This window comes from Myxocyprinus asiaticus, chromosome 21 (genome assembly GCF_019703515.2).
Source record: "Myxocyprinus asiaticus isolate MX2 ecotype Aquarium Trade chromosome 21, UBuf_Myxa_2, whole genome shotgun sequence".
Lineage (NCBI taxonomy): Eukaryota > Metazoa > Chordata > Actinopteri > Cypriniformes > Catostomidae > Myxocyprinus > Myxocyprinus asiaticus.
The window spans coordinates 920,001-932,500 of record NC_059364.1 but is presented as its reverse complement, the minus strand read 5'-3'; the positions used below and the strand labels follow the sequence as shown (position 1 = coordinate 932,500).

Here is a 12,500-nt window from a genome sequence, read left to right as displayed (position 1 = left end):
ATCTCTCTTCTGAAAAACACTTGGCTTCTGTAAGCTTACAAAAGAGAGCTGATAGCTGAAAGTGGGAAGGTGTTTTTATGGTTTTTCCTCTGTGTGCCGGATTATCTGACACAAACAGCAGCTTTCAGCATCACAGCATGACTCACACAAAGCACTGTGAGGATTCAATGGATCGATCCGCTTGACCGTCCTCTCTCAATGTCCTTACGGGAAGATGAGCAGAGCACTGATAAAAATCCCTTACTTAATCAGTGTTTTAGTCTTATTTTCCAGTAATAATATCTAAACATCTTTACAACAAGATAGTATGTATACATGAAAAGCAAAGTTGTGTAAGATAATAAGACTGTCTGTATTTGTCTTACCCTTTTGGCAAACCTTTTTTTTTCTTGTTTCAAGCATAAACCTTACTTTTGTTAGATTTAGGCTTGAAACAAGAACAACTATTTGAAAAATCAACTTCATTCAAGATATTTTCTGGAAACAAGTATTCATTAATTTTTTGTATCTTGTGTTATAGATGTTGATGAAGATAGTGACTTGTTACAGTGATATGCAGGTGCAGCCTGATCTCACATAAAATTCGGCAAGTGTGTGCCGATTTTTCTTTAGCCGAAATCGGTATACGTTGACCGAATTTGAAAACACTGCCCCCAGAGGCTAAAGCGGTAAGTGTTTCAGAGCATATAAACAAGTGTGACATCCATTTATATCCAGGAGAGGTGTAAAAAGAATTGTTTTCAGCTGAACAGGGTGTAAAACAGTGAAGAGAAATGCTTATTTTATTTAATGTACCCCCCCAATCAAAAACCAAATCTAACCATAACCATTAGTAGAGACAAAATGTAATGTTAGGGATAAAAATGCAACCTCCCTATCATGCTCGTGATTGTTTATACAAACGTGATTATTTCCTTGTTTGAATGGGGATTGAACTGTAGTCTCCCATGCAACTGACGCAACGTGCTACCAGTCGTGCCACGAGGGAAATTAACTGTTGTTGAGCCGTTCCAAATATGTCCGATGGGAGATAGGGCATGTCAGTGAGTCGGCATACTGTTGCCAATCCTAGGGTACCGGAACTTTCGGAAACAGCATGCCGACTTCCTGTGTGATCATGATGGTAGTTGAAACTACAGTGAACATTATTGTGATATTTCTGAAAAGCACGTCTTCCTCAGTAATGTTGATCAGATTTCATCACTACAGAAACACCTACAGTGGCAAGAAGATATTATCTGAACCCTTTGGAATTAGTTGGTTTTATGCATTAATTGGTCATAAAATGTGATCTCATCTTCATCAAAGTCACAAGAATAGACAAACACAATGTGCTTAAGATAACAACATACAAACAATTCAGTTCAGTTCAATTTTTCATGTCTTTATTGAACACATCCCATTAAACATTCACAGTGCTGTGGAAAAGTATGTGAACCCCTAGGCTAATTACATCAATAAAAGCTAATTTGAGTCAGGAGTTGGCAAACCTGGCATCCAATTAATGAAACAAGATTGGAGGTGTGGGTTAGAGATACTTTGACTTATAAAAAGCACTCAAACATTTTGAGTTTGCTATTCACAAGAAGCATCTGCTGAGGTGGACCATGCATCATAAAACAGAGATCTCAGAAGACCTACGATCAAGAATTGTTGCTTTGCATAAAACTGTGAAAGGGTTACAAAGTTATCTCGAAGAGTTTAGATATTCATCTGTCCACAGTTAGATAAACTGTCTATAAATGGAGATGATTTAGTACTATAGGTACTCTCTCTAGAAGTGGCTGTCCAGCCAAGATGACTCAAAGGACACACTGCAAAATGCTCAATGAGGTAAAAAAGAATCCTAGAGTGACAGATAAAGACTTGAAGGAATCATTGGAACTGGTTAACATCTCTGTTCATGAGTCTACTATACGGAAAACATTAAACAGGTATGGTGTTCATGGCAGGACATCATGAAGGAAGCTGCTGCTTTCCAACAAAAACATTGCTGCATGCCTGAAGTTTGCCAAAGACCATCTTGACCTCCACAAAGCTACTGGGAAAATGTTTTTTGGACTGATGAAACTAAGGTTGAATTGTTTGGGAAGAACATGCAGCACTATGTATTTATGTAAAGGGCACCACATACCAACATGAAAACATCATCCCAACGGTGAAGTACAGTGGAGGGAGCATCATGATTTGGGGCTGCTTTGCTGTTTCGGGGCCTGGACCGCTTGCCATCATCGAGGGAAAAATGAATTCCCAAGTTTATCAAGATATCCTACAGGATAATGTCAGGGTGTCTGTGCACCAGCTGAAGCTCAGTAGAAGTTGGGTGATGCAGCAGGACAATGACCCTAAACATCGAAGTAAATCCGCTACAGAATGGCTTCAAAAAAAGAAAATCCACCTTTTGGAGAGTCCCAGTCAGAGTCCAGAACTTAACCCAATAGAGATGCTGTGGAATGACCTCAGGAGAGCCGTTCACACCAGACATCCTAAGAATATGTCTGAGCTGAAGCAGTTCTGTAAGGAAGAATGGTCCAAAATTCCTTCTGAACGTTGTGCAGGTCTAATCCGCAGATACCAGAAACACTTGATTGAGGACATTACTGCCAAAGGAGGATCGACCAGTTATTAACTCCAAGGGTTCACATACTTTTTCCACAGCACTGTGAATGTTTAATGGGATGTGTTCAATAAAGACATGAAATATTATAATTGTTTGTATGTTGTTAGCTTAAGCACATTGTGTTTGTCTATACTTGTGAGTTTGATGAAGATGAGATCACATTTTATGACCAATTAATGCAGAAAACCAGCTAATAACAAAGGGTTCACATACTTTTTATAGCCACTATAAATATCACCATAAAACAGGCATCAGTGTTTCTGCACAGCCAACAACTGACCTTTAACTGGCCTCTTTAATGTGTGTTGAAGCAGAATCACAGGTGTTCATAATGAATATTTATGAAATAAGAAAAGAACGGCACACTGCTATAAATGCTCCCATGTAATTTAATATAATTGAAAAGACAATGTTTCGACCGCTAGTGTCTATGTCAGGCAGTTTAATGAATATTTAACAATAAAACACAGCCAGCATGAGTTTAATTTTCTTGATTGTGCTGTGTATGAGCATTTAGAGAGATAAAGGTGATATTAATGAGATTATCTTTAGTCAATAAATTACCATTGATTCATGCATTGAAAATCATTTAATTATAGTGTATAATTAATACACAGACACTACTGAAATATACATACTATTTACATTATATTTATGATTTACAGTATATTTCCCCTCTGGATTTCCTGTCTCAATAGAATGCCATCGGTTTCTGTTTGTTGAATGTTGTTTTTATTTTGTTTTGCAGCGTTGATAAGTTGTCAGTGTGTGCTGATCTGTGAGGGTGATGCTCAGATACTGTGTGTTTATCTCAGTTATTGGTGATGTGGCCTGTGGGCAGGTTTATATTGCAGGTGTCCTCTGTGAATCTCATAGTCACCGCTGGATCAAAGTTGATGCAATTAGAAACAATTTCAGTGTTTTCAGCCACCAAACTGTGTCTATGAGGTAAAAACACTGCTGTCATTCTGTTTTCAGGCCTTAAAGGCTATTCTAAAGTTCAGGAAAACACTGTTTAATTGGATATTTTGAAGGCAATTTCAGCTAGATAATTTAGTTTGTCTCAGATAAAGTGCTAAAGGACGTGATTGTGGCCTCTGCCTTTCAACCAAGCTAAACACCCTAGCGACCAGCTAGGAGACCTTAGAAAGCAGCTAGATCACCTTAGCAATGCCTAGCAACCAAACAAACACCCAAGTAACAATCCAAAACACCCTAGCAACAAGCTAGAATACACTAGCAACCAACTAGAACACCCTATCAGTGACTATCAATCAACCAAAACACCCTAGCAACCAAGCAGAACACACTTGCAACAGGCTAAAACACCCTAGCAATGCCTAGCAACCAAACAAAACACCCTTGCAACCAGCCAGAACACCCTAGCAATCAGCTACATCAGCCTAGCAATGCCAAGCAACCAACCAAAGCACCCTAGCAATAAGCCAGAACACCCCAGCAACAAGCTAGAATACCTCAGTAACCAACTAGAACACCCTATCAATGCCTAGCAACCAACCAAAACACCCTAGCAACCAGGCAGAACACACTTGCAACAGGCTAAAACACCCTAGCAATGCCTAGCAACCAAACAAAACACCCCTGCAACCAACTAGAACACCTTAGCAATCAGCTACATCACACTAGCAATGCCTAGCAACCAAACAAAGCACTTTTGCAACAAGCCAGAACACCACAGCATCAAGCTAGAATACCTTAGCAACCAACTATAACACCCTATCAATACCTAGCAACCAACCAAAACACCCTAGCAACCAGGCAGAACACACTTGCAACCAGCTAAAACACCCTAGTGATGCCTAGCAACCAAACAAAACACCCCTGCAACTTGTAAGAACACCCCAGCAATCAGCTACATCACACTAGCAATGCCTAGCAACCAAACAAAGCACTTTTGCAACAAGCCAGAACACCACAGCATCAAGCTAGAATACCTTAGCAACCAACTAGAACACCCTATCAGTGCCTAGAAACCAACCAAAATACTCTAGCAACCAGTAAGTAATGCACTGTCTGTCTGACTTTCGGTCTGTTTCACTATGAGGCCTGTATAACCTTTAAACCTCAAATCTTTAAAACTTTTATAAACAAGGCTTTGTCTTAGTGTTAACATGACAGAGGTGTATTATAGGTGTAACATCTGTTATGGTCACATGTTTTGCCATGTTTTTTTTTTTTTGTTTTTTTGTCCAGGTTTCATTATGACATTTTGTCTAGTGTTTGTAGTTTTGTTTTACAGTACGTCCTTTATTTCGAAATTTCTTGTTGTGTTTCATGTTGTAGTTCTTGCTGTTTTGTCTCTTTATCCATGTCTTGTCAGGTTAATTTGTAGGGATGGGACAATATATCAAATTTCGATTTATCACGAACCAAAAAATTATGAGCCATATCATGGCATTACTCGATATTTCGAAATTTGCAATATTGTTTTCTGTCCATGTGATCACAAATGAAAAACATCATAATCTCTCTATCACTTGATTTTACCACTACTCTGTCTTTTATCTACACTGTTTACAGGGTTCACACAAGGTCATTAAAGTGCTTGAATTTAACTTTTAGAAATGTAAGTACTGGAATACCTGGAAATTCTTGTTTTGATGAAAAGTGCTCGAGATTAAAGCAGATAATATCCTCCGTGTAATGTGTGTCCATCACAAGCCCCTTTCACACAGAGATCCCGGTATTAATCCCGGGAAAGTAGTTCCGGCAACTGTTCTGGGACTGCTAAATTTGTTCATTTACACTGCAAGATCTTTACCGTAATCTGTGCTCACATTCACACACATCCCGGAACAATCATAAAGAACAAAGTGGCATCACGATGTGACATCTAATGTGAAGCGTCTGTCGAGAAGCCCGCTCTTTCATCCTCTTGTAAACAAATGACATGGTTAATTTCATCGTCTGCTTGGATGGCGAGTAGCTCCACGGTCCCTGTATGAGATTTACATGATAGCCAATTTTATTGATTTTATTCCAGCAGTTAGGCCTTCTTTTATAATTAGCTCATAAGATCATTTTTGTTTTGTTCGATGTTAATTGTTTTTGTGTTATTGGCTGTTGTCTACCAATTGAAATGCCTCCCAAGGACAATAAAGAGTGAAAGTGATAACTGTCTAAAAAATAAATAAAAATAATAATAAATTACGGCATCAATGTGAATTGCAATATTATTAATATTAAATAATAGAACAATTTTATTTAAAAAAAAAATCATTTTCAGTAAAAGTCATCTTTTCGATCATGATTTCTACAAGTTTTAAAATAAAAAATAAAAAGCTATATTTGGGAGAAAAACAGAAATGAATGATTTGGAACCTAATGTGTTGGAAAATAGCAATAAATTCATTTTCCGACATTCGGTGTGCTGTGCTCTGAATTAAATTCTTTTTTTTTTTTTAATCACGTCAGGTTGGTGAAGCTGTAAATGTAGCCGATTGTTTTTATTTATATAACTAATATTTAAAATGGAAACGTTAATTTCTTTACTTGTATATATAAAAAAAAAAAAAAAAGGGCAATGGTTTATGACAGCCGTATGTTTTTTTAACCGCAGTACACCGTGAAACTGTTAAACCTATTTTCTGCACACAAACTTTCTCCTTCGCATGATAAATACGTCATCACTATGACACACTCTTCACAGTACCGGCTCTGCTTTTGTTCACACAGGCACATCTCGGGATTGACCCTGACAATGTTACTAGGGTCTGATCTCGGATCAAAATTTCGGGCATTTTCCTAAAAATTTATGTCCACATACAGATATGCACAGCGAGACTACGTAGTGAAATTTTAAGCTATAGAAAGTCCGATTTTTTTCATCAAATTGTTTATGATGTTTCCAGGAGTGTTGATTATTCATGTTACAGACATTACATCAGAAATTAGCATAATTAATTCAGATTCAAAGTAATGTCCAGCATCATCCAATCACTGTCAATCATGTTAAAATAAAATGATACATTATAAATTCTGAATCTATGTACTGATTATCATTGTCACATGTCTGTCAAACATGTTGAGTGATCCAAACATCATCTGCAGCCTGAAACTGAACTTTTGATCAGATTTTAGGAGTGAATGCACTTAACTGCATAGAGAGCTATAGGATGCTCCCTTGCTCCCTATTTAGTGCATGACTTAACCTCCAGTGTGCTGTCTGTCTGCACTGGTCTCAGAACAGTTTGAAATGCACCTTATTTTCATCCTAACTCCATATAAAGCCTCTGAAAGACACATTTTCCAGTTTTTGCATGAATACATTTATTCTCAGTGTGATAATGTACAGTAAATATAGGAATGCATTTACTAATGTTAATGAATAGAATCATATTGCACAGAGATAACAAAATAAAATATAATAAAATGTATATTAAAATGAAGATAAATGTCCCACAGATGTGTTAAAGTTATTCAAAATAACGAACATGTTTTTTCTACTTTTGAGGAAATGTGGTGCCAGTGTACACGTATGTGGACATCATGTTTATCAGGGCGCTGACGAGCGATAAATGAACAGATCTTTTAAAGCGGTGTATCAAATGAAACTAGAGACTCTACTCTTTACAACCAAACAGGTTTCAATGAAAAACCTTAACGAGATTTCTTACCAGAGGCACTTTTGTTGGCGCTGCACATGTAGAAGCGCTTCAAGGAAATCAACATCATGTTGTTGTGTCACGTGACTCGGTGCGGCAGAAGTTTAACCCTTAAATGACAGTCTAGAGTCTTATGAACAGTATTCAGTCAGTTTTTATACATTTAAATTATGCATATAGCGAAGTCAAAATACAATGTCCACGCATGTGGACGCGGGGTCACATGAGGATTATATCCTTTCTGTTCTTTACAGTCAGTTAAAAAAATCAAAAGTAATATTAATTTTAATCTCACACATCATGGATGCGCTAAAGAAACCGAGAGATTCTCGTTGATGTTCGCTGAAGCGGAACACTGTCAGCCGCTCGTTGAACTCTTAAAGTGACAGTAACCTTTTTAGCATTTCTTATACAAATGAATGATAAAGATGATATAATATTAATTCATAGAATGTAGATTTTTTTTATTTTTACAAAGTTAAAACGTGATTATAATAATGATGACAAATTATTAAAAAATAAAAAACACACTTTCACATACTTTTTTCAGGACAGGTTTTGTTCAGTTCTATTTGTTCTGCATCTGATCAGACTGAATGTATCTCACTATTTCTGAAAGCTGATTTGTTTGGGATCTTTTCTTAAAGAGAAACTCTTATTATTTAAACTGAGCATTTATATTATGTATTAAAGATCTTTATTTTTATGAGAAATTATAATGAGCATTTTGCTCAAACATTTTTTCAGTGTTAAGTGTTATTATATCGAATCGAGATTATATCGAAACATGAACCTCATATCGTATATTGAACCGAATCATGAGAGAACCATATCATCCCATCCTTAATTAGTGTCAGTGTTTGTATGAGGTCTGCACACACAGTAGTATAACGTGCCCAGAGAAGTACATTTAAGTTTATTTTGTATCAGCATTGGATTTTCAGTACCATGAAGTTGACTAGTTTTTACCATGGTACATCACCCTATTACCATGAAGTTAAGCCTCAGTTTACTGTATGATGTCAGATTTAAACAGATTTATTTTCACAACAGATGCAGTGTGAGTTCTGTTAAATATCTGCTCAATCTCGGTGAATACAGTTTTAATGGCTCTGATTATTTCGCAGATTTAGCATCAGACAGTTATTGATCGTGTGGTATCTGTGCTCAGACGTGTCAGATATATGATAGCATGTATCATCTTCAGTTCGATTTGGGTTCACTCGCTCCTCTTTTTTCAGCATGTGATGTTTGTCACTCATGTTAACATTTACAGGTGTTATGAGGTGTTGAATGTAAAATAAAAATGCGAAAACAGACTGTAAACCAGAAGAGTAAACGCAGAAGGAAATTTAATAAGAGAAATGAGCAATAGAGAGTGTTTCTGGAGACATGTATTTGGAATAAAATCCAACCAGTTTTCTTCCCATTGCATGCAAATAACGAGCTAAACTTAGGACACATATCACAATATCTTGTGATCTTGTCCTGCAGATGAGGTGTAATGGCTGAATGATGTAACCCAGCGCAGTGCAGTATGTCAGGCCGATAATCTTCTCCTGTTCTCATTCTAAACGAGAACGCCCACTTCTTTCTTTGTCCAAAACTCATTTCAGCTCTTCCGGACTGTTCATGGCTTTCTCTTTGACACATGAGCAGAACTGCAGCATTAATAATGATAATGACGATGTCATGAGAGATACTCATATGACCTGTCCTGACCTCCACTGCCCCACTCCTGACTGTACTTGACCTTTAATTTCTGTTTCACATCACTCACACGCTTGATTATTGTTTAATGAGATTTTAATGCAGATTATGTGCTCATTAATGACCTTTGACCTCTGACATTTTGTGCAGTGTGCCAAATGAGGCATGCAGGATATTAATGGGATGCAAACCTATCCTTGATGGAATATGATGACCTTATGTTGTTCTAATTATTGTGGCCTACACATTGAACACACACTAGTTTTGGTGTAAAACTCAGTGTTTGGGAAACTACTTTGTATCTTCAGTTACTCTAAATGATGAGTCAATTATTATTGTAAATATGTAGGTAAACTACAAGATACTGACAAAAAGTACAAAACTAATACAGAATAACTAAGTTTCCATCCAAAGGTTTTTTGCGAAAAAAGTTTTAGCGCATCAAAATATAGCTGATGGAAACGCAAAGTATCGCTACAATTTCACAAGTGTCGACATAATATTTTGCCATTTAACTCTAAAACTCTGTGTCAAATGTACTGAACACTTTTTGTCGAGAAAATTGGCATTAATGCAAAAACATAGTGTCACATGACCGAATTTACCCCAAATTATGAGCCTGTGTTAATCATGATGACAAGGTATACATACTTGAAAGCCAATTTATTGTATGTGATTATGGATTGATCTTAACGGCATATAGATCTGATACTGCAAACATGACACTTCCAGGAGTGCCAACACAAATATCTCGTATCATGCACCGGTCATCAACAAGTGCAAGGAGAACAAATGAATGGCCACTGTTTGTGATTAATTTAACCGCTAGTAGACATCCGTTAATTTATTAAAGTTGCTTTTCCACACCATTCAAAATAATAGACGGCAGTCACGGAATTAACCCACAATACAAAAACATATAATTTGTGTATTTATTTAAATTAAAAATAAATACACAATACTGGAGAAAAGCTTCAGTGTGCTTTTTTGTAACACTAACATAGAGCCCAATTCTATTAAATTATTGTTTATACTTTTGAAAGAATGCCGGCAAAATTCCCTGTATTAAATTAAATAAATTACCAAATGAATAAAGCGTTAAATTAAAAAAATAAATTACCAAACGAATAAACAATATTGTTAGGCCTATATACTTGCCTATATTAAATTAGCCGTACCCTGTTCTGTAGACGAATAAAGTCGTCTGAATGACTGAATGTTCTAGACTTTTTTCCAGACTATAAACTATCAGAACTATTTGTCCAATGCTGAGTTCACTTTCAGAAAACGAGCTTTTGAACATTTTTTAACGTTTAAATATTTAAAATCTAACCCTCTTTACCTTGGATCGCATTTGATGAGCTTCTTCAGAAAATGTAAATTGCATTATGACACTAAAATTAATTTGAGATGACAATCAAGTTCAGTTGGTCATTAAAAGTTGCTGGACAAATATGCGGGACATAATGCAGTTGAGATGGCGATGCTTTAGATTAGATGATTGTTCAAAATAGCCTCTTGAATATCAGGAATGTATCATAAACACTGATATTACACTGCATCAATGTTTCTATAATAGCTGTGCACACAGCATATACACATCGATGGATGTTCCTGATACTAAGACTGAAAGTTTCCTCCAATACTTGGTGCAGGTTCCCAGCTTGAACAGGGTCATGATGATTCGCTTTTGGGTCGTAACTGGTGGCAACCTGCGATAGGTGCAACATCAGGACCGATATTACAGTCCTATCAGAAGGGCAACTGCTCCCTTTTGATTGCAATTCCTCGTCTTCTGATTGCATTTATTTGTGAATTTAAAATGACAGCAAGCTGGCTAATTTCAATGAATTGTCTCAATACTCTCCCCATTTTACAAAGACTTTGGGGGGAAATTAGGGACATCTGGGAGGCGAAAGGTGCACAATTAGTAATAAACACACATTTCTGTTTGGAAACGGCTTAAGGACAGATTTATTTAGCGATAAACCAAAACTTATGCGACAAAGTGTTTTTTTTTTTAGGCATGAGGTCATCACGCACACCATTTTTATCGATAAAAGGCCATTTGAATGGAAACAGGCAGAAGACAGCAAATTTCACAAATTTTCCATTTGTTGAAAACAAAATGGCGCGAAAAGTGGATGGAAATGATACAATGCGACAAAAACAGTGATGTTAAGTTTTATTTAGCTAAACTTAGAGCTGGGTGATATATTGAATATTCACAATATAATCCCAATGATTGCTGTCAATATAAAATTAAGCAATATCATGAATATCGCAATGATTTTAATACACTTTACTTTGCCACTGTTTCCTAGATAGCATTATGGTCATATTATTGTGATACATATTGTTATACAAATAAAAAAACGCTGTGCAGCATCACAGAAAAGGAGGAGAAGGCTGTGTTTCAGCAGATTTGTAATGTGAACATTATACAGTTAAAGGAATATTCCGGGTTTAATACAAGTTAAGATCAATCGACAGCATTTGTGGCATAATGTTGATAATCACAAAAATGTATTTTCTTTTCTTTAAATGTGTGTTCCAGTGAGACACTTACAATGGAAGTCAATGGGGTCAATCTGCAAACATTAAAATACTCACTGTTTTAAAAGTATAGACACAAGACATAAACAATATGTGTGTTAACATGATTTTACTGTCATAAAATCACTTACTAACCGCATCTGTGGAAAGTTAGAGACAATTGTACTACTTTGTTGCCATGACGACATAACGCCGCAAACCCTACAACAATTATAAAAACAATTATTTAAACATTTTTACAGCTCACATAATACATGAGTTCAAACAGAAGTAATGTAAATGCTTTTATAAAAATTATAAGCTTCACATTTCTTTCTATAAACCCTCCAAAAATTTACCCTATTGACTTCCATTGTAAGTGTCTCACTGGGATCCTGCGGGTCCTTAAAAAGTCCTAAAATGTCTTAAATTCAGTTTTCTCAAATGTAAGGTTGTATATTGTCTTAAATATCTTAAATGGCATAACAAAAGTCTTAATTATCATTTAAAGAGGTCTTAAATTTGGGGATGGAAAGACAGGAATCACGATATGGCCTAATATGATTATTATTAAACTTTAAAACGCTATGATTTAACTAAATAAATGCGTGCGCTGCGTGCTGCAAAGCGATCGCTGATGACGACTACTGTTGCTTGCTTTAAGATGTTTATATTCTAACATGTTGTAGATGATTGTAAAAGTGCATATTTTATTTCCCTAGAGCAGCTGTAAATCGTGAAGCACATACATTTCAAAATAAGAGTCCCAGGTTTGTTTATAGTTAAAAGTCCCATTGCATGTGGGATTTAATTAAGGTTGGCACACACTGTCCCAGGAAGGAAAGACTAAGACATATTTTTGCATTCTGTATAGGCGATCGGTTCTAAAAACTTTTGGCAGATAAAAACATAATTGCATTTCTTTACAAACTATTTAAAATAATTCTAACTACTTTCAAATTATTATTGTATCAGCACAATCAGCAAACACATGAATATCCATATGTATA

General features: G+C 36.1%; 2 protein-coding genes across 2 annotated transcripts in view; one reads left to right on the top strand and one right to left on the bottom strand.

The window, feature by feature from the left end:
• Positions 1-12,500, bottom strand: part of LOC127411940 (serum response factor-like) — an 896,621-nt gene that overhangs the window by 673,333 nt on the left and 210,788 nt on the right. The gene's annotated exons all lie outside the window — the stretch shown is intronic.
• The window catches only part of LOC127411955 (serine/threonine-protein kinase 32C-like), a 136,215-nt gene that overhangs the window by 61,868 nt on the left and 61,847 nt on the right, over positions 1-12,500 (top strand). The gene's annotated exons all lie outside the window — the stretch shown is intronic.